The sequence below is a fragment of the Pan paniscus genome, chromosome 1 (genome assembly GCF_029289425.2).
Source record: "Pan paniscus chromosome 1, NHGRI_mPanPan1-v2.0_pri, whole genome shotgun sequence".
NCBI lineage: Eukaryota > Metazoa > Chordata > Mammalia > Primates > Hominidae > Pan > Pan paniscus.
In genome coordinates, this window is record NC_073249.2 from 153,186,216 (window position 1) to 153,207,087 (window position 20,872).

Sequence of the window (20,872 nt, forward strand, 5' to 3'; positions counted from 1 at the left end):
TGAATGGATACATTGGCTGGGGCGTGCTGGATCACGCCTGTAATTCCAGCCCTTTAGGAGGCCAAGGCAGGAGGATCACCTGAGTTCAGGAGTTTGAGACCAGACTGGCCAACATGGCGAAACCCCGTCTCAACTAAAGATACAAAAAAATTAGCCAGGCATGTTGGCAGGTGCCTGTAATCCCAACTACTCAGGAGGCTGTTGTGGGGGAATTACTTGAACCTGGGAGGCAGAGGTTGCAGTGAGCTGAGATTGCACCATTGCACTCCAGCCTGGGCAACAAGAGGGAGACTCCATCTCAAAAAAAAAAAAAAAAAAAAAAAAAAAAATATATATATATATATATATATATATATAGACTGAGAATTAACTCCTCTTGTAAGTTTGAAGACATTATTGTTTTGCCCTGAGCCTTCCTGTATTAAATTTTCATATCATGTCAATGGGGCTTTGGTGTGAATCTTTTTCTTCCTTCTTATCTGTTGTGCTTCCTTCCTGTTTGGGAGTAATTTTTAAATCTTTTCTAATCTTGAGATCTTGAAAATTATCTCAATAATTTTCATGAATTTTTCACTCTTTTATAATCCTGTACGTTTTATTTTTTATTTATTTATAAAACTTCTATTATTTAGATATTATGCACCCCTATATTTGAAACTTTCTCCCTATTTTATAACCACTTACTTCTTTACTTCTTATTCTAGGATATTTCCTCAAATTTTTTTCTAGATTTTCAATTGAAGTTTGCATTTTTGCTATCATAAGTTAATTTCTATGAATTCCTTTTTTCTCTAAATATTTATTTTCTAATGCCTTCTATTTATTACAGATCCTTAATACTGCTGTACAATACCCCAGTCCATTCAATTTTTCTAATAGATGATGAATTTCTTCTTCAACCCCTGAATACAAATTTACAAGACCTTCTCTCCTATGCTCAAGACATTGCTTCCTAGTTCACTGAGAAAGATAGAAAATATTGTATAAAAAAAAGGTTTTACAGACTTTTAGAATGACATTTACCCAGATACCACCACCTGGACATATTTATTCTGCCTCCTACCTATTACTATAGATGAATTAGCCCTGCTTCTTTCAAATGCTCCATATCCTCTCACATACTGAAAGACATCCCTCCAGGAATTTTCAAACCTTTTGTCTATATCATTTTTTTCATTTTATACAGGCTTATTCTTATCAACGTATCATCATACAATAAGTTATCCCATCTTAAACACTCTTGGCCCTGCTCCGTCCTTCAGCTAACCACTCATTTTTTTCTACCTTTACAGCAAAACTTATTGAAAAGTTTATTTATACCCACTGTCTCTATTTTTTCTCATCTCATTTTCCCTTAAACTCATGTGAAACATATCTTTATTGCTAGTAGGTTAGTTTTTTGTTCTTATTGGAACTTCTTTTGTCAAGCTCCTAATGGCCTAATTTTTGCTAATTTAAATAGCCAGTTCTCAGCCCTCATGTTAATTAACCTGTCATCAGTATTTGTCAAAAGCTTATTCCCTCCTCATTGATAATCTTGCTTTATTTGGCTTCTAGGATGTCACTCTCTAGTATTTCCACCTAAGTAACTGGCAGATTCTCATCAATCTTCTTTAATGGATTTGTCTCATCTCCCTAAGCCTCTTAATGTAGTGGTATCTCAAGACCCAACTCTTGGTTCTCTTCTCTGTTTGTACTAACTCAATAGGTAACCTAATTTAGCAATATGGTTTTAAATATTCTACACTTTGTTGCTTTCTGAACACATATATCAGACATGGACCTGTAACTTGAACTCCAAAGTTTTGTTTTTTGTTTGTTTGTTTGTTTGTTTTTGCTTTTCTCTTTAAAGTTTCATTAGAATGTCTGTTAGATATCTTAAATGTAACAAGGCAAAAATTAAATTCAGGCCTGTTCTTTAACCCTTAAACATGTACTACCCAAAGCCTTTCCCTATTTAGTTAGTATTGATGGCTCTTCCGGGCAATTAAACCAAATACCCTGAAGTTAAGCTTTACTCTTCTCTTTTTCTCACAACTCACAATATCATCACAAAATATGTTTCACTTTATCTTCAACATAAACAGGGCTCACTTCTTCCGGCAAATCAGGTGCTGTTGCTCTGATCCCAGGCATTACCTTTTCTTTCTCAGATTTTTACAACAGCCCCTTACCTGACCTCTTGCTTATAACCTTCTTTTTCTATAGTCTATTTTAATATATTAATGAAAATATTTTTAATATATTAATGAAAATATTTTAATATATTGATGAATATAATATTTTAAAGATGAAATCAGATAATATTATTTCTCTACTTACAACCCTCTAATGATTCTCTATCTTTTTAAGAGTAAAAACCAAAGTCCTTAAAGTGGCCTACAAGCCAGTACATAATTTGGCATCCTCACTACTTATCTATACCTGCTTCTAATGCACTTTCCCCTTGCCCATTTCACTCTAAGCAAACAAGCCTGGTTGATGGTGTTTAAGCACACCATTCATGCTTTTTCCTAATGGCATTTTCACTTTTTGTTCATTGAGCCTCAAGCCTTCATCTTAGCTATTTGAACTGAATGTCTTGTTCCCTCATCATCCTCAAATATTTGCCCCAATCATGTTCAGTGACGTCTTCTCTAATTGTCGCATTTAAAATTATCTGTTTATTGTTCACTTTTGTAGTAATTACTGTCTTTTCATATGTAATATAATTTACTTGTTTATTGTCTGCCTTCTCTTACTAGAATATAAATTCCACAAGGAAAGATTATGGGTTTGTTTTGTTCATTGAATGAGAACAGTACTTCATACAAAAGATAATCAATAGAAACCAACAGAAAGATGCAAAATTTGAGAGAAAAGTCATTTAAAACAGCTATTATAGCTATGTTCAATAATATAAATAAAAATATGGTTAAAATAAATGAACAATTTGGAAATATCAGCAGAAGAATACAAACCACAAAGAATCAAATTGAAATTTGAAAATTGAGAATTAGAATATATAAAATAAAAATACCTGGTTGGGCTTAAAAAAAGAAATATAGGTACTATGTAAATAGTCAGTATACTTGAAGACAAATCAGTACAAATTATAGAATTTGAAGAACACAGAGGACAAAAATGGTCCCATAAACAAACAGAGCCTAAAGAATTTGTGATATTAAAAGTTCTAATGCACAAGCTATTAAAGTCTCAGAAATGAAGGGGAAGAAAGAAAAGCAGAAAAAAATATTTTAACAAATAATTGCCAAAAACTTCCCAAATTTAGTACAAGTCACAAATCTATTGATTCAAAAGTCATTAGCCCCAAAGCAGAATAAATACAAAGTAAATTACATCATAGTTATACTGAGATAATTAAGGATAAAGACAAAATTTTAAAAAGAGCTAGAAAAATATTACATTAAAACAGGAGGATGTGGAATAACTATGCAGCCATAAAAAGAATGAGATTTTGTTCTTCGCAGGAGCATGGATGGAGCTGGAGGCCATTATCCTTAGCAAACTAATACAGGAACAGAAACCATATACCGCATGTTCTCACTTATAAGTGAGAGCTAACTATAGAGGGGAATAACACAAACTGGGGCCTTTGAGAGGGTGGAGGGTGGGAGGAAGGAGAGAATTAGGAAAAATAACTAATGGGTACTGGGCTTAATACCTAAGTGAGGAAATAAGCTGTACAACAAACCCCCATGACACAAGTTTACCTATGTAACAAACATGCACTTGTACTGCTGGATTTAAAGTAAAAGTTAAAAAAAAAAAGCTTGAAAAAATAACAATAAACAATTTCAAAAGTGGGTATTTCTCATTAGAAACATTGGAATTCAGAAGATCATGAAACTACTTCTTGAGGACTAAAAGAAAGAAAAAAACTATATATTGGGAAATACATCCTTCAAATGTAAAAGCAAAATAAGGCATTTTTAAATAAATCAAAACTAAGAAAATTGATTGCCAACAGACCTGTACTAAAAGATTCTTAAGCTGGGTATGGTGGCTCACACCTATAACCCCAGCACTTATAGTGTCCAGGCCTGGAGGATCACTTGAGGCCAGGATTTTGAGACCAGCCTGGGTAACCCAGTGAGACCCTGTCTCTACAAAAATTAATAAATTAGTGGCCGGGCATGGTGGCTCACGCCTTTAATCCCAGCACTTTGGGAGGCTGAGGCAGGAGGATCACAAGGTCAGGAGATCAAGACCATCCTGGCTAACACAGTGAAACCTCGTCTCTACTAAAAATACAAAAAAAATCAGCTGGGCATGGTGGCGGGCGCCTGTAGTCCCAGCTACTTGGGAGGCTGAGGCAGAAGAATGGTGTGAATCTGGGAGGCAGAGCTTGCAGTGAGCCGAAATCGCCACTGCACTTCAGCCTGGGTGACAGAGCGAGACTCCGTCTCAAAAAAAAAAAAAAAAAAAATTAGCTGGATGTAATGGTGCAACCCTGTAGTCTTAGCTACAGGAAGCTGAGGTGATTGGGAGAATCATTTGAGCCTAGGAGGTCCAGGCGGCAGTGAGCCAAGATTGCACCACTGCACTCCAACCTGGGTTACAGAGTGAGACCTCATCTCAAAAAATAAATAAATTGGGAGAAAATTCCAGAGGAAGGAGCAGGCAGCAATCTTTGCTGTTCTGCAGCCTCCACTGATGATACCCAGGTGAAGTGGGTCTGTAGTGGACCTCCAGCAAACTCCAGCAGACATGCAGAAGAGGTGATGAGGAAAAACCAGTGCAAAATGCCGAAAATTCCCAAAACCAGAGTGCCTCTTCTCCAAATGATCACAACTTCTTTCTAGCAAGGGCACAAAACTGGATGGAGAATGAGATTGACGAACTGACAAAAGCAGCCTTCAGAAGGTGGGTAATAACCAACTCCTCTGAGCTAAAGGAGCATGTTCTAACCCAAAGCAAAGAAGCTATGAGCCTTGATAAAAATCTTGGTAAAAGAACTGCTTACTGGAATAACCTGTTTAGAGAGGAACATAAATGACCTGATGGAGCTGAAAAACACAGCATGAGAACATTGTGAAGCATAAACAAGTATCAACAGCTGAATCAATCAAGCAGAAGAAAGGATATCAGATTGAAGACCAATTTATTCAAATAAGGTATGAAGACAAGATTAGAGGGAAAAAATGAAAAAGAACGAACAAAGCCTCCAAGAAATATGGGACTATATGAAAAGACCAAACCTACAATTGATTGGTGTACCTGAAAGTGATGGGGAGAATGGAACCAAGTTGGAAAACATACTTCAGGGTATTATCCAGGAGAACTTCCCCAACCTGGCAAGACAGGCCAACATTCAAATTCAGGAAATACAGAGAACACCACAAACATATTCCTCGAGAAGAGCAACCCCAAGACACATAAGCGTCAGATTCTCCAAAGTTGAAATGAAGGAAAAAATGTTAAGGGCAGCCAGCGAGAAAGGTCGGGTTACCCACAAAGGGAAGCCCATCAGACTAACAGTGGATCTCTCTGCAGAAACCCTATAAGACAGAAGAGAGTGGAGGCCAATATTCAACATTCTTAAAGAAAAGAATTTTCAACCCAGAATTTCATATCCAGCCAAACTAAGCCTCATAAGAGAAGGAGAAATACAATCTTTACTAGCAAATGCTGAGGGATTTTGTCACCATCAGGCCTGTCTCATAAGAGCACATGAAGGGAGCCATAAATATGGAAAAGAAAAACTGGTACCAGCCACTGCAAAAACACATCAAAATATAAAGACCAATGGCACTATGAAGAAACTGTATCCACTAGTGTGCAAAATAGCCAGGTAGCAGCATGATGACAGGATCACATTCACACATAACAATAGTAACCCTAAATGTAAATGAGCTAAATGCCCCAATTAAAAGCCACAGACTGGCAAATTGAATAAAGGGTCAAGCCCTATCAGTGTGCTGTATTCAGGAGACCCATCTCATGTGCAAAGACACACATAGGCTCAAAATAAAGGAATCGAGGAATATTTACCAAGCGAATTGCAAGCAAAAAAAAAAAAAAAAAAAAAAAAAAAAAAAAAAAAAACAGCAAGAATTGCAATGCTAGTCTCAGATAAAGGGACTTTAAACCAGCAAAGACAAAAAAAGACAAAGGGCATTACATAATATTAAAGGGATCAATGCAACAAGAAGAGCTAACTATCCTAAATATATATGCACTCAATAGTGGAGCACCCAGATTCATAAAACAAGTTCTTAGAGACCTACAAAGAGACTTAGACTCCCACACAATAGTAGTGGGAGATTTTAACACCCCACTGTTAATATTAGACAGATCAACAAGACAGAAAATTAACAAGGATATTCAGGACTTGAACTCAGCTCTGGACCAAGCAGACTTAATAGACATCTGTAAAATCCTCCACCCTAAATCAAGAGAATATACATTCTTTTCAATGCCACATAGCACATATTCTAATATTGACCACAAAATTGGAAGCAAAACACTCTTCAGCAAATGCAAAATAATGGAAATCATAACGAACAATCTCTCAGACCAAATGCAATCAAATTACAACTCATGATCAAGAAACTCACTCAAAACCACACAACTACATTGAAATTGGACAACCGCATGATTATCTCAGTAGATGCAGAAAAGGTCTTCGATAAAATTCAGCATCCTTTTATGGTAAAAACTCTCAACAAACTAGGTATTGATGGAACATATCTCAAAATAATAAGAGCTATTTATGACAAACCCATAGCCAATATTAGACTGAATGGGCAAAAGCTGGAAGCATTACCTTTGAAAACTGGCACAAGACAAGGATGCCCTCTCTCACCACTCCTATTCAAAATAGTATTGGAAGTCCTGTCCAGGGCAATCAGGCAAGAGAAAGTAATTAATGGTATTCAGATAGGAAGAGAGGAAGTCAAATTGTCTCTGTTTGCAGATGACAGGATTGTATATTTAGAAAACCTCATCATCTCACCCCCAAAACACCTTAAGCTGATAAGCAATTTCAGCAAAGTCTCAGGATACAAAGTCAATGTGCAAAAAGCACAAGCATTCCCATACACCTACAATACACAATCAGAGAGCCAAATCATGAGTGAACTCCCATTCACAATTGCTACAAAGAGAATAAAATACCTAAGAATACAACTCACAAGGAATGTGAAGGACCTCTTCAAGGAGAACTACAAACCACTGCTCAAGAAAACAAGAGAGGACACAAACAAATGGAAAACCATTCCATGCTCATGGATAGGAAGAATCAATATCGTGAAAATGACCATACTGCTTAAAGCAATTTATAGATTCAATGCTATTCCCATCAAGCTACCCATGACTTTCTTTGCAGAATAATAATAAAAGAAAAAAACTACTTTAAATTTAATTTCATAGGTAACCAAAAAAGAGCCCATGTAGCCAAGACAATTCTTGGCAAAAACAAACAAACAACAACAACAGCAACAACAACAAAAAAAGAAAAAAAGAAAAAAAAAGCTGGAGGCATCACACTACCTGACTTCAAACTATCCTACAAGGCTAGAGTAAACAAAACAGCATGGTAGTGGTATCAAAAGAGATATATAGACCAATGGAATGGAACAGAGACCTCAGAAATATCATCATACATCTAAAATGATCTGATCTTTGACAAACTTGACAAAAACAAGCAATGGACAAAGGATTCCCTTTTTAATAAATTGTGTTGGGAAAACTGGCTAGCCACATGCCAAAAACTGAAACTGGACCCCTACCTTATACGTTATACAAAAATTAACTCAAGATGGATTAAAGACTTAAATGTAATACCCAAAAGTATAAAAACCCTAGAACAAAACTTAGGCAATACCATTCAGTACTTAGGTATGGGCAAAGACTTCATAACTAAAACACCAAAAGCAATTGCAACAAAAGCCAAAATTGACAAATTGGATCTAATCAAACTAAAGAGCTTCTGCACTACAAAAGAAGCTATTATCAGAGTAAACAGGCAACCTACAGAACGGGAGAAAATTTTTGCAATCTACCCATCTGACAAAGGTCTAATATCCAGAATCTATAAAGAACTTAAACAAATTTAAAAGAAAAAAACAATCAACTCCATCAAAACGTGCACAAAGTCTATGAACAGACACTTCTCCAAAGAAGACATTTATGCAGCCAACAAACATATGAAAAAAAGCTCATCATCACTGGTCATTAGAGAAATGCAAATCAAAACCACAATGAGATACCATCTCATACTAGTTAGCACGGTGACCACTAAAAAGTCAGGAAACAACAGACGCTGGTGAGGCTGTGGAGAAATAGGAACACTTTTACACTGTTGATGAGAGTGTAATTTAATTCAACCATTGTGGAAGACAGTGTGGCAATTCCTCAAGGATCTAGAACCAAAAAAACCATTTGACCCAGCAATCCCATTACTGGGTATATACTCAAAGGATTATAAATCATCCTACTATAAAGACACATGCACACATATGTTTATTGCAGCACTATTTACTATGGCAAAGACTTGGAGCCAACCCAAATGCCCATCAATGATAGACTGGATAAAGAAAATGTGGCACATATATACCATGGAATATATGCAGCCATAAAACAGAGTGAGTTCGTGTTTTTTGCAGGGACATGGATGAACCTGGAAGCCATCATTCTCAACAAACTAACACAGGAACAGAAAACCAAACACCGCATGTTCTCAGTCAAAAGTGGGATTTGAACAATGAGAACACATGGCCAGCACACACTGGGGCCTGTCAGTGGATGGGGGGCAAAGGGATGGAGACCATTAGGACAAATATCTAATGCATGCGGAGTTTAAAACCTAGATGACGGGTTGATAGGTGAAGCAAACCAGCATGGCACATGTATACTTATGTAACAAACCTGCAGGTACTGCACATTTATCTCGGAACTGAAAGTATAATAAAAATAAATAAATACATAAATAAATAAGAAATGAAAAGAGATTCTTCATTCTGTAGGGATCTGATACCAGGTGGAAACATCCTCAGGAAAGAATGAAGATAACCAGAAATTGTAATTATATAAATAGATATAAAATACTTTTTCCTCTTAATTTATTTAAAATGCATATGATTAAAGAAAAACTATTTGTTTTATGAGGTTTACAACAAATATAGATATAATACAAATAAAAACTAGATCATAAATGATGGTGGTGGTGGTAAATATACTTACTGATTTGTGAAATTCTTACAATTTATTTTCAATAATGTAATAGCAACACTAAGTGGGCTATAAAAGCTATACATTATAATCCTACAGCAAACACTAAAGAAAAAAGTCTGCAGAAAGTTGCAGCAAAAAGCCAATACATAAATTATAATGAAATTACTTAAAAAGAATAGTTATTTAACCTGAAGATAGCAAAAGAGCAAAAAAGAAAGTCTAAACAAGAAACAAACAATAAGCCTAAATCCAATCATAACAACATGTTAAACTTAAATAGCTTAAAGGAGATTGTCAGAATAAGTAAAAACCTAATGGGAATCTAGGTTTATATTGGCTGGACTTGTTGAGTCATGAAGTTCATTACAGAATGAAATGGCTGTAGGCCTTTACTCTTGGTTCTCCATTTTCCTACATAGGCACCAACCTTCTATATAAAAGGGAGAAGCCTGGCTTGCTGTGCATTGAATGAAGTTAAAATGCTAGAGATTTCTTTATTTAATATGTAGTCTTTTATTTAATACTACTACTTTTGATATGATATTTCTACCTCAACTGTGTCTTGGGCCCTTGGGTCCAAGTTCTCTCTGATTGAATCTCTTCAAATAATAAACCTCTTATTTTCTGCAAGAAAAGAAGTAGGTATAATGATCAGTCTGCCAACTTAAAAAATGACAATTTATCTTGCAAAGGCTTATCTTTATCAAAAGTGTACACATAAGAACGTACTTTGATAATGCAAAGAGCAGTTGTTTAAATAATGCTGTATTATGAAGAAGTAGCCCTTTTAGGAAATTATAGGAGGAAGAAATTTCTCTGGCTTTGTGTAGCCGTGTGGTGAGACTTCATATACGCTAGTACTCCCAATACTCCCAGAAAAATTTTCCACTCTCTACTCTCTCCACTTCTTTGTAATTATCCAATTGTTACTCTTGGAAGAAGTAAAGAGTATGCTGAGCCCATTCCTTTTTGTTTTTTGTTTTATTTCTTGTTCTTGTTCAGGGCCTGCTGAAAAAGTATCCTGAAGTGAGAATGTATTTAATCAGCTTTCTTTCAGGCAGAGAGGTGGGCAGATTCTGTCTCTTAGAGAGATATGTGATCATCTACATCAATGGGCATAACTGTCTAAATATGGTGAGGGATGTGGTTGCAAATCTAGAGCCATAGTGTTTAAATAGCTTTAGCCATATGATAAAATGACAATTACTTTTTTAATTGTCTGTATCTTGGATTTTATTTCTCAAGCAGTTTCAAACAAGGAGTACAAAAGGGGTAGTAGTACATTTATGTGACCAACAAACATATGAAAAAAAGCCCATTGTCACTGGTCATTAGAGAAATGCAAATCAAAACCACAATGAGATACCATCTCATGCCAGTTAGAATGACGATCATTAAAAAGTCAGGAAACAATAGATGCTGGAGAGAATGTGGAGAAACAAAAATGCTTTTACACTGTTGGTGAGAGTGTAAATTAGTTCAACCATTGTGGAAGTCAGTGTGATGATTCCTCAAGGATCTAGAACCAGAAATACCATTTGACCCAGTAATCCCATTACTGGGTATATACCCAAAGGATTATAAATCATTCTACTATAAACACACATGCACACGTATGTTTATTGTGGCACTATTCACAATAGCAAAGACTTGGAACCAACCCAAATGTCCATCAATGATAGAATGGATAAAGAAAATGTGGCACATATATACCATGGACTACTATGCAGCCATAAAAAAGAATGAGTTCACGTCCTTTGCAGGGACATGGGTGAAGCTGGAAACCATCATTCCCAGCAAACTGACACAGGAACAGAAAACCAAACGCCACATGTTCTCACTCATAAGTGAGAGTTGAACAATGAGAACACATGGACAGAAGGAGGGGAACATCACATACCAGGGCCTGTCAGGGTTGGGGGGCTAGGGGAGGGATAGCATTAGGAGAAATACCTAATGTAGATGACAGGTTGATGGGTACAGCAAACCACCATGGCACATGTATACTTATGTAACAAACCTGTACATTCTGCACATGTATCCCAGAACTTAGAGTATAATTTAAAAAACTCAATAGAAAATATTTTGTTTTTGCATTCAAAATATAAATAATATGTATAGTTTATGATTTTGCTGCCTACACTCATTGGGATATTTTAAAACAATTATGATATTATAAAAACATAAATTGTCATTTTTCTCAGATTATTTTTTTTTCCTGAGGCTTACTTTTCCTGTGTAAAAATAATTGTCAATGAGATATCAGTATACAATTAGAAGAAACTGGACTCCGTTTTTACACCATATAAAAAAATCAACTCCAGATGGATTAAAGACCTAAATGTCGATCTTAAAACTATAAAAACCTTGGAAGATAACCTAGGAATAACATCTTGGATGTACAAATTGGCCAAGATTGCATTATGAAAATGCCAAAAGCAATTGCAACAAAAGCCAAAATTGGCAAATGGTACTGAATTAAACTGAAGAACTTCTGCATAGCAAAAGAAGCTGTCAACAGAGTAAACAGGCAACCTGCAGAATGGGAGAGAATATTTGCAGATTATACATCTGAGAAAGGCTTAATATTCAGAATCTATAAGGAATTTAAACAAATGTACAAGCAGAAAACAAACAACTCTATTAAAAAGTGGTCAAATTACATGGACACTTTTTAAAAGAGGACAAAAATGTAGCCAACAAGCATATGAAAAAAAGCTCAATATCGCTGATCATTAGAGAGTTGCAAATCAAAACCACAACAGGATACCATCTCAAGCAAGTCAGAATGGCTATTATTGAAAAGCCAACAAATAACAGATGCTGACAAGGTTGCAGAGAAAAGGGAACGTGTATACACTGTGGTGGAAGTTTAAATTAGTCAACTATTAGTGAAAGCTCTGTGGCTATTCTTTAAAGAACTAAAAACAGAACTACCATTTGACCCAGCAGTCCCACTACTGAGCATATACCCAAAGAACTATAAATCATTCTACCATAAAGACACATGCATACACATGTTTATTGCAGCACTATTGACAATAGCGAAGACATGGAATTAACATAAATGCCTATCAGTGGTAGAATAGATAAACAAAATGTGGTATGTCTACAACATGGAATACTATGTGGCCATAAAAATGAATGAGATTATGTCCTTTGCAGGAACATGGATGGAACTGGAGGCCATTATTCTTAGCAAACTAATGCAGGAAGAGAAAACCAAATACCCTATGATGTCACTCATAAATGGAAGCTAAACAATGACAACACATGGACACAAAGGTGAACAGAACAACAGACACTGAGGCCTACCAGAGGGTGGAGAGCGGGAGGAGGTAGTGGTTCAGGAAAAAAACAAACAAACAAGAAGTAAAAACTATTGGGTACTATACTTAGTACCTGGATGACAAAATAATTTGTACACCAAATCCCTAAGTCACAAATTTACCTAAATAAGAAACCTGCACATGTACTCTTAAACCTAAAATAAAAGTTAAAAATTTTTTTAAAACAAGATTAATAATAGCAAGAAATAACAAGAGGATGGTATAAGTGGAACTTTTATATATAGGTGGTGAGAGTATAAATTGGCGAAACTACTTTGGAAAATCACTTCATAGTACCTAAAACTTGATCATAGGTTTATGTTATGAACTGACCCAGGAATTGTACTGCCTGGCGTATTTTTAACAGAAATAAGTGTATATCTTCATCAAAAATAGGTACAAGAGGCCAGGGACAGTGGCTTGCACCTATAATTTCAAATCTTTAGGAGGACAAGGCAGAAGGATGACCTGAGGCCGGGAGTTCAATGTCAGCCTGGACAACATGGTGAGACCCCACCTCTACAAAAAACATAGATAAATTAACCAGACATGGTGATGAGCTGTGATCATTTTTTTGTACTCCCACCTGGGTGACAAAGTAAAATTCTGTCTATAAAAAAAAAAGTGTGAGAATACGCATGACTACTTTTTTTCGTAATAGCTAAAGACAAATTGCAAATAGCAAATGCCTGATGCCAGCAAACTTGACAAATAAAATGTGACATATTAATAAAACAGAAAATTATGGAACAATGACATGAATAAATTATTACCATATGCAACAACAAGAGAAATCCCATAAACATTATGTTGAAAAAAAGAAGCCAGATACAAGAGTACATATCACATAAATTCATGTACATGAAGTTCAAGAATAAGCAAAACTAATATACCGTAAAAATAAATCAGAATAGTAGCTACCTTTGTAGGTAATTAATGAGTAGGACACCAGGGGACACCAGAAAATATTCTGAGGTGCTGAATATGTTCAAAATCTTGATCTAGATGATTGTATAAATATATGCTAAATCTAAAAAAGGTTTTAAAAGTTGCCACTTGCTTTATATCTTCTTTTTTAACATAAAAAAAATTTAAATATTTGATTCCTATAACACAATCAAATATAGTGAATCTCACCATATTTTAGTATGTTGTTCATTTGTCTATAAATATATTATCATTTTCTGCACAGTGCATGAAAATTTAGCCATGTTTATGAAATAATCATAAAATGAAATACATTTATCTGCCAATTTATTATTTCCATATATTTTAATAAATTTTTTGTAGATACTTAGTAAGTACTTATTTAATAAGAGTTAATGAATAAAACTGACACTTAAAAATATAGGAACTACTTATATTCTACAAATAGTAATAATAATTTATCAAATCTAAAATCTCTGAATCAACATTTAATTAGGCAGTTAAATTGTAATTGTTCCTTTCTTAGAAACAAGATTCAGTACTATATAATTGCTGAACTATAGGAGTAAATGTAAAAATAATAAAATGATAAAATAATTTAATCATTTGTCTATTACTTATTATTTAAGGCAGAAACTTACATTTGTTGGCACTATATCATAAGAATTAACATAATTTCTATTTTTGAGGGGGAAATTAGTTTATTGATTTAATAATTACATGGTGATATCTATTGTGGCACATTTAGATAGGATTATAGTCTTGTAGATGGTGAGTTGGCCACATGACAATCTGATTTAAATGATCTCATTGCAGCCTTTAAAAGAGAGAGAATCTATGGCTACTTTCACTTATAACAAAACACTATCAATTCCATAATATTGTCAGTTGTTATCATACAATTTTATTATAATCTGCCATAAATTATTTCTAATCTGCTTAATCAGAGTTTTTTTTGCCTTTGTTTAAGATTCTTATATAAAACTTTTAGCCATGTATTGTAAATTAATAATATAGAAACTGGACACTGTCTCTTTTATTTATCTTTTTTTTTTTTGGATTGACAGTGTAGTGAAACCAAGTACTTGATTAGAAGAGGCAAAGCTGTCAGTTCTGAAAAGACATGGCTAAATTCACAATTAATTCTCTTATTAATCATGCTATCTCGAATTTTGAATTTAAGAGCCTTTGCAATACAGGAAAATGCACTTTTCATAATATTAGTTGATTATAAGAACTTCATGTCTTAAATTTTCAAAAGAAATATATACTTCATCAGCATCTTTCTAACATCATGGGAAAAAAAGAATCTATCATTGCTGATGTCAAAAAAATTGGTCAATTGAATTATCTGGTTGACTTATCATTCCCCTGTACTTTAGAAAAAATGCAGCAGGTGTTTCATTTCATGGTGATTATTTCATAAACATGGCTAAATTTTCAAGCACTGTGCAGAAAATGATATTTATAGACAAATGAACAAGGAATCTTTTTAAAAAATTATTTCAAATTTCCGTTTCAATAAAATTAATTGAAATACTTCAATTTTTTAATCTCCATTGTATAAATGACACAGAGACTTGAAGCAAGTGTGAGTTTACTTTTTAATCATAACTTTTCTTAATATCAATAATCCTAAGGAATCAACTTTCATTATTCATGTGAAAAGTAGGTAATGGTGAGTGAAGTACATGCCTTGTCTTCAAAGGGCCTCATGTTTAATGGTGAAGACATAGTAGTCACATTGTGGTGTGCAAGTGTGCTAGCATAACCACAGAGATAAAGTGAAACATTGATCTTCCAGAATCACACAAAACAATAAAACAATATACATAATGGAGGATCAGGTACCGAATCCGTCTTCAATTAAGTTTTCAAAGTTTCCACACTGATCAAGGGTGACATTTGATGTAATATGTTATACAGTTGGTTTCAAAATGATTTATTCTTGAAAAGTCAAGAAGTGTTGCTAGAATATGCTCATTGCCATTGGATCGAACTTTATCACTCCCTGTACTTTGCTTTAACTCCTTGTACTGTCCTTTAACTAACATTTTCCACTGTATCCTCTGGAATTCCTGTCCTATTTACAAGAGTTTCTCTCACATATCATTCTTTTCCTAGAACACTCATCTAGCCTGTGACCTCAAAAAGTCCACAGAACCTCTCTTCACTTTTAACTAGCAGTTAGGAGTTGGCCATCCTCCTCTTCCTTCCAATCTGCCCTTTCTTCTCCCAACATTTCCTGGTACAACAGGAAAAGCAGTTGTCTTCCAGTGCTCCACTGAAATTTTGTGGTTTGTATTTATTTTTTCCTAAAATAGCCTTTCCTCTGTAAATATACTTTATGACCGTGTTCCCTCCTACTTTCCATCATCTTAGGTCATGTAGATAGGCCTCTAGTGTTTTCACCTTCTTTTGAAGAGGACTTGGGTACATATTTGAACAGTTTTCCCTCTTTTCCAACTCCTATAATCACTTAGACTATTTCAAAATCCAGTTGTATGACACATCAAATCCATTTTTTGAAGAAATAGTTATTCAACATTTTTAATCTACTGAGCAACTGAGCATTGTGTATATCATTATGAATACACAAGTGATAATTTCAGAGCCTTTAATGTGAATTATCTCATATTGGAAGACAGACAAATGGACCAAGTAGCTACAGAAGTACCTTTCATGAACTATGAAAGAAACTTATATAAGGTCTGTGGAAATAAATTTTTAAGTAAGACTTATGCCATCTTACAACCCTGACTCCAATCTAGCCTGTTAATTTGATAACCATACCTTCACTTCTCTACCTGTCTATTTCCCCTCCCCAGTACTACCCACCAGAACTCCAGACTTTATCCTTATTGAACTTATCTCCATACCATTCCTTTTCTAATTTTCTGTCATTTTTCATATGGTTCCATCTGTCTGAAATATCTTTCACTCCTCTTGGCCATCTGTCAAACTCCTGTTCATAGATTTTAGCTTAAAAATTAACTATCAGATGAAAACTTCCCTGATACACCAAAGAAGGTTGAAATTTCAACTCTTCTGTTCTTCTATGCCCTTTGTGTGTACTTCCAGCATCTCTTTAACATGTCTCTGAGCTCCTAAAAGATAGAGTCTGAATATATATACTTAGTAACGAAGACATAAATTTTCAAAACTTTTATGAAATGAAGCCTGACATACAAAGGAGGAAAGATGCTAGAGAAATTCATATCAAAGAACAGGTCTTTTATTCCTATGATGTTCCTTAGGAACAACTTTCTTGTTAATAATTGATCAATTTTATAGTGTAATGAAAATTGACTCCAAAGTCTCTGAAATGTCTAGACATCTTTATTATTCAGGTAGACTAACTTTTTTAAAGAAGCAAGCTGCAAATTAAAGTGTTTACCATGATAAATTTTATTTTTTGTTTATATAAATTCCAATGCTGATGTTCTTATCAAGTAGCTCAACAGGGTGGCTCTCTTTCACATGATGTCTCTCACTAATTCAGGCTTCATTCATTTTGTGAAGCTACCATCTGTAAAACTAGGTTTTTAAATTGATTAAAAATGAGAGCAGAGCACGTATACTTAATAATGACAGTCTGTAATTGACACTTATCACTTCTGATCATATTTCATTAACCAGAATTAGTCACATAGCACCATCTAGATACAAGAGAGACAGCAAATGTTGTACTGTAGAAGACCATGAATATTGGTGGTCTGTTAGCCTTCTGTGTCAAACAAGTGAACTGGCATAAATGTCTGCAAATACTAAGTATTGTCTAAAATCAAGGATCTGATAACTGAAAAGAATTGAAATTTTCCAAAATATTCATCTGTAGATGACTAGAGAAGAGACTTAACTATGGATTGATAGACTATTTTTTCTGAAATGCTCTTTTTAATTTGGATTACTCTTTTAAGTTACAACTTGACAGTTTTAAAAATGCACAACTATGCCTGGCTCCCTGCCTTTTATTATTGTTTCAGAGAAAATATTTTTGGAGGAAATATGCTTTGGAAGAAATATTCATGGCCCAGTATAAAAAATTGGTTTTATTTAAAGTTCAGAAAATTGGTACCAGGTATTAGAATTTTGTTTTGTCCTTGATCTAAGTGATCTCTGTGAAATGCTTATTTCATTTACAATTACACTTCCTATCTGACTTCTGTTTTTGTTCTGTGAAAAATGGGCTCACAATTCTAGCTCAATCATAATAAAATTGAGTATTGGTACTTTTTGTTATTGAACTCATATATGCACTTATATGGTATCTAGATTCTAAGAGAACTAGCTCATGCTATTTTCTTGACAAATTGCTTCTTGATTGGTATCTACATGAGAAGTAAACTACAAGGCCCATGACTTTTGTAAAATTTCAGTTAGATTAAATTGAGTAAGTTTATTTTCTGTAGAATATACCAAAAATATTTTATATGCTACTTTTATTCTATTGAAATTAGCTAATAATGATACCTCACATCATTGGTCTTACTTAATCTCTAGAGCAATCCCATAAGACAGATATATTTTTATTATCTTAATTTTATGAGCCTGTGAAAATGCAAAATGGTAATGCTAAGGTCACAATATTAACAAGTGCTAGAACTGGGGCAGCCTGATTCTAGTCTGCATGCTTAACCACCATGATTTAGTGCTACTACTACTGTGGCAGCTTATTTAGCATTACAAAGATGTATCACTAAGGGCATAATAAAAGCAAATGAAGACTTTCAGTCTTATTTGATAGATATATATTTATTAATTACTTATTAATGATGATATATATTTGAATGAACAGATTTATGAGTTCCAGGAATAAGAAAGACTCCTATTTTCAGAAGGGCCAGATGGTATAAATGATAAAGTATTATAACATTTTAGAGGGTACTGAGTTTTAGATTATGGGCTTTGCTTCAAAATCAAGAGTTGAATTTCAAGAAATAAATTTATATAAAACAGTTTTACTTATACTATATTAAATGAGTTGGGTTGCTCTGTTTCACGTGGCTCAATCTGTGACATTATATTTCTGAAACCATTGCTTTGCCATCGTTTCTTACTATCCCCTCCTAGACTTGCTAGTAAGTTGATGTGCTTCCAACATGACAGCTGCAACAAAATGGCTATTTTGGGAGTGAACTATTATAAATGTATAGAAAGAAAGATGGGTATTTTACTTGCTACTTCATGCAGGTTGCAACACTAGTATATATGATGTGATTAGATATTTTCAAGAACAGAGAAAATATTTTCTATTAAATGAGTTTAATTTTTCACTTCTTTCTATTCCACTGTTTTAACAGAGCCAATTATATAGCTTAGAAATACAAATGTACTTTAAGAAATAACTCTTGCCTTAAGAAAAAGAAGGTATTATTTACTTTGAGACACAAGTGATATTAATATAAATCATTGCTGTGGTGCTAGCATAGGATACATTAAAGTCATTTACATTTGTTTATAAAGCTCCTCCCCTTTACAAAATAACTGCTAGTAAATCTCTAAGCAGTAATTAAAGGAATTGAAGGTAGTATTGAAATATTTAATAGTACCCCCAAAATTCGATACTCTGTAATTGAGACTTTAACCATTCTTAATAAATGCTCTAATTTGCCAAAAATTTGACTAAACTTTTTATGTGTACTTCATGTAGACATCAAATCTTTACTATTTATACCAAAAAACAAAAATAACAATAACAACAGTAACAAAACATCACACATGCTTACCTAGTATATAATTCTTGTAAGATTTTTCTGCCTTCTTAAGTAAATATTCCAGGGTATTAAGATAAAGAAAGATTTAGCATTTTTATGGTCAATATTTTTTCAATGTTGCAGGTAAATTCTAAATATTAAATTTACTTTAGACCCTTAACATTTACTTGGATTTTGATATCATTTAAATACATATATATATAGAATGCTTCTCCTCAATTTATTTTGCAAAACATGGGTATATTTTACATAGCACAGGTATATTTTACTTAGTTTATATGGAGGCTTTGCAAATCTCTTAGTCTTTGCCTGTCTTAATTTTCTCAGTGTGAATGAAAGAAGATATATGTTAAAGATTAGAAATAATTTGAAAATAGTACCTAGAATATATTAAGCACTCAGTAAGTAGTAGCTAAATTTAAAATGGTAAAAATATGTATTTGAAACAGATTTTAGTGATGATATGAATTATAGTAAATTCTTAGAATATATGGCAACAATTTTGATCCTTCCACCCACCCACAGTCATTTAGTGATTATGTCAAAATTGGTTTCTCGAGCACGTCCTCAGTACTGTCTGCTTTCTACTTTCACCTGTTGTTATTTAGTCACCACTAGATGGTGTCCTTTTATGTTAGTAGCTTTTAACTCAGTTTTCACCAGGAAAGAGGTTTCATTATTCCTTCCTTCTTTCTTTTCTTCATTCACTCATTTATTTCTTCATTTATTCATTCATCCCATCCATCCATTCATCCATCCATCCATCCATCCCTCCACCCACTCAGCTATCCATCCATTCACTCATGCTACCATTCATTTAATAGAACTTAATTGAAAAACAATCATGTGCTGGGCAGTGAAAATTTAAAAATAAAACAAAACTAAAACCAATTTAAAAAACCTTGGAATTTTACATTGCCTCTGTCCTTAAAGAGCTCATAGACTATTTAAAGTACTTTTATTCAGAAAGCACTTACTGGGCACATACCTGTGTCATCTTCTGTTCTAGGTATTGTGAGCATAGATGAAGAAAAACAGGGAAAGCATCCTACACTCTTGGAACTTGTATTGGCATAGAGAACAAGCAAACCAACCAATAGTTGTACAGAAAAAAATAGAAGGTAATTTCATACAAGTGATAAAAGGTAGCTTAGGGGATAGTTACCCCGACTGAACAAAACCTTTTCTTGTGCTCAGAGATACATAACTTATAGAATCCATTTTTATAAATAGGATTTTTTTCAGTGTTTCTGTTTTGATTACACTGCTTGCCATTGTCCCACTGTGCTTTAGTTTGTCCTAAAGCTAAATTGTCCAGGAATTATAATTGATTTTTATTTTCAGCTAATTAATACTTCTCTAAAGTAGTTTATTTTGCCAGTTTGGGAAATGAGAACAAATAGCTCTCTGGTCTCTTCTCTTTCTTCATAGTATTAGGCTAAAATGGAAATTGGGGCTATTCTTTTTCTTTGTCCACTTGAGTGTGTCTGGTGAAGGAAACCTCCCAGCTGGAATCAGATACTTGTACAGGAAAAGAACTGCTGAATGCCTAAGGCATGTCTGAGCAAGCTTTACTGCCCTATTTATAAGACAACAGGGTGCTTTGCTTAGAAAGCCCAGCTTCTTCTGGGAGCCCACAGGCAAATCTGTTACCAGGCAACAGATTTCTTATGAAAACCAAATATAAAAGCCTACATCATTAATTAAACAGATAAGAATACA

At 34.1% G+C, this 20,872-nt stretch overlaps 1 long non-coding RNA gene across 1 annotated transcript in view; it reads right to left on the reverse strand.

Moving 5' to 3' along the window:
• Window positions 1-20,225, reverse strand: part of LOC130541789 (uncharacterized) — a 64,096-nt gene extending 43,871 nt beyond the window's left edge. Inside the window, exon 1 of the long non-coding RNA XR_010109733.1 lies at window positions 20,128-20,225. This is a non-coding gene — a long non-coding RNA (uncharacterized LOC130541789). The remainder of the gene's footprint in view (window positions 1-20,127) is intronic.
• Window positions 20,226-20,872: the final 647 nt, after the last annotated feature.